Here is a 3,148-nt window from a genome sequence, read left to right on the forward strand (position 1 = left end):
TCGATCGATCAGTCTAAAGAAGAGGAGGAAGCAGCTCCTCGAATTGACCTCCACTGACTCCCCACGGCTGGAGTCTGATGGCAAAAGGGGCGTCTCCATGTTGTAAAGAAAAGGGATCGCCCAAAGCGCGGCACAAAGCATGGAGATACGATCGATCGATCGTAGATTATATTACAGGTCGATCGATCGAGCCATCATGCATTCATGCGTGCGTGCGCGGGGGCTCCACCCCGGCCCGGCCCGCGGATAAGGACGGGTTATCATTTCATGTAATGCTTGCGATTAGAGTATACGTATGGCCTTTTTCGTTGGTTAGGGTTTGTGCGTTCCAGTGGAAAGCAAAGCATCGCTGATAAACAAGTAGCCAACGCGAAAAGGCTCTCGTAATTGCGTCCCCGACAGTGCATGGTGGGCTTAGGTCCCCGGCTTAGTTAGCCGTTGCCGTTTTCGTGTCACTGCCGACTCAGCTCATGAGCTGAAACCGCCCCGCTTTGTGCGTGGACGTACCTAGACGGCGTTGTTTTTGTCCATGCCTCGTCCTCATGGCATGGAACGCACGAACTGCGGCACTGATGGGTTGGGTTTAGGGTCTAAGATATTTCTTTGCTGTTGTTATGCTAAGCAAACTGTGTCGGGAGCTGGGACCAGGAACGGCCGTTCCAGCAGTCTTGGCTTTTCAGCGTCTGAGGTCTGACTCCGAGCTATATATCTAGTGTGAGGATGTCCCCGGAGATGCGGTGTCTGTATGGCTAGGTATCTGTTTGGTACCAGCATGAGTGCATTTTTTTTTTCCGAAGCGAAAAAACTAAACTGCCTGTACCCTTGGAGGGGCGTCCTGTGCCTCTCCCAAGCTCTGTAGGCCTCAACCCTCCTTCACCAGAGAGTGCGAAGCACAAATTCCAGTGAGATTCTTGCTGGCTTTGTACGTTCCAACTTCCGACTAGGATCCTACCGAAATTTCAGGAGCCGCTTTGCTCTTTCTGTTTCTGTCTTGGTACAATCTTCATACTCCGGAGTTGACCAAAGTGACCAATCTTCCAAGTAGTCAAGTTCTGTTTTGAAATGTGTGTTGCACGCGATTCTGCCACTGGACCTTGAGGTGCGCCCGATCCTGCCTCCAACTCTGACCTCACCAGGAAGAATTCGAAAACTAGCTAGCCTGTTCTAGTATTATTCAGCATATATTTGTCGTGAAATCAACTATGGCAAACTGTGTGACACTAAATACTTTTTGATTAGAATGTACATTTTGAATTAAGCACACTAGGGGATGTAGCTCAAATGGTAGAGCGCTCGCTTTGCATGCGAGAGGCACGGGGTTCGATCCCCCGCATCTCCAAGTTTTATTGTCTATTTTTGCATCTTCTCAGAGGTATAGTCTTTTTTTAGGGGTACTCGGAGGTATAGTCGACTCGTTCGTTTCAGCTTTCTTTTTCCCGAGAATCGTCCCTTTCGTTTCAGTGTGGATCATATTAGGTCCCTCTTTTCTTGTAGTCCATCTTTAACTGGGCATGAGTTTTAGCTTGAAAGCCCAATATGGATCATATTCGGGAGCTCCTATTCAGCGCTTCAGGCGCCAGGGCAGCTCCCTGCGCCCATGTGCCGGCGCTGGTGGGCCGGCACATGTACACGATCGCATTTGAGAAAGAAAAAAACGAAAAAAGTAAACGGGGAAAACCAAAAAAATCATGAATTCAAAAAGGTTCATGGATTTTGAAAAATATTTCATGAATTTGAAAAAAAATTGATCAATTAGAAAAAAAGTTCACTGAAGTTGAAAAAAGTTCATCAATTTTGAAGAAAATATCATCGAATTTGAAAAAGATTCATTGATTTTGAAAAAAGTTCATCAAACTTGCCAGAACTTTCTGTAAAATTCATTGATTTTAAGGGGAAAAAAGGAAAAAGAAAATGAAAGAAAGAAGAAAAGAGAGAAGTTGTCACAGCAAGCGTTGTGGTCGGGTTGTTAGTTTATGAGGGACAAGAGATCAATGTACACGATCGCACATGAGAAAGAAAAAACAAAAAAAATTAAACAGGAAAAAACAAAAAAAATCGTGAATTCAAAAAGGTTCATGGATTTTGAAAAAAAGTTGATCAATTAGAAAAACAGTTCGTTGAATTTAAAAAAGTTCATCAATTTAAAAAAAAGTTCATCGAATTTGTAAAAGAGTTGATCAATTGAAAAACAGTTTGTTGAATTTGAAAAAGTTCACCGATTTTGAAGAGAAGTTCATTGATTTCAAAAAAAAGTTCATCAAATTGAAAAAGATTCATCGATTTTGAAAAAAGTTCATCAAATTTGAAAAGAATTCATCAAACTTTCCAGAACTTTTTGTAAAATTCATCGATTTTAAAGAAAAAAGAAAAAGGAAAAAGGAAAGGAAAGGAAAGCAAGAAGAAAAGAGAGAAGTTGTCCATATGCGCGTTAGTTTTTCCTGTGTGGACAGAAAAGAAAAAATAGATAAATGGGCCGACCCAGCTTGGAGGACTTCAGGGGTCCCATTTGCAAAATGCAGAGCCATCATATCTGGCCCCCCTTTTCTTGTGGGCCATCTTTTGTTGGCCCTAGGTATGCTGCTTCCTTAACTGCACAGCCCATATCAGAAATTAGGCTGACCTCTCATTCGGATCCTTATCCTCCTCCCCATCATCATTACTTCATGCAAGTATGGTGTTCTCTCCTGTTTTAAATACAAGGCCACCATAAAAAAACACAATTTGCATCAATAAAAAGCCACTATCTCTTTTCTAGAAAATTGATTGCATTTTTGCCTCGTGTCGATGATGCTTACTCACTCAAATATTGCATGCAACCATAGAAAAGACGCACCACATGAACGTGTTTAATTAGTCCAGAACATAAGAGATTTTCCACGAATGTTCACTTGGCCACTCGACTCATAACAGAAATTAGGCATTCCAGACCGAACAAACAAATTGTGCAAATGCTAAAATTGCCTATTTGACGCTTAAAGCGCCCGGCATAGGCTGATTGGTAGTTAGCACACACCCTCCCATAGTTAATGGTCCGTACCATTTAGAGGTTTGCGTTTTGGATTGCTTGAAGCTTCCATCAACCGGTTTTGTGAAGCTTCATATTGGTTTTGGGAAGCTTCTAGAAGCTTTCAACCATTATTTTCTCCTT

At 42.4% G+C, this 3,148-nt stretch overlaps 1 non-coding gene across 1 annotated transcript; it reads left to right on the forward strand.

Moving 5' to 3' along the window:
* The first annotated feature begins 1,266 nt into the window (after positions 1-1,266).
* TRNAA-UGC lies at positions 1,267-1,339 on the forward strand. The gene has a single exon. It is a non-coding gene; the product is annotated as a tRNA-Ala (tRNA).
* Positions 1,340-3,148: the final 1,809 nt, after the last annotated feature.

The sequence above is a fragment of the Triticum dicoccoides genome, chromosome 6B, assembly GCF_002162155.2.
Source record: "Triticum dicoccoides isolate Atlit2015 ecotype Zavitan chromosome 6B, WEW_v2.0, whole genome shotgun sequence".
NCBI classification, from domain to species: Eukaryota; Viridiplantae; Streptophyta; class Magnoliopsida; order Poales; family Poaceae; genus Triticum; species Triticum dicoccoides.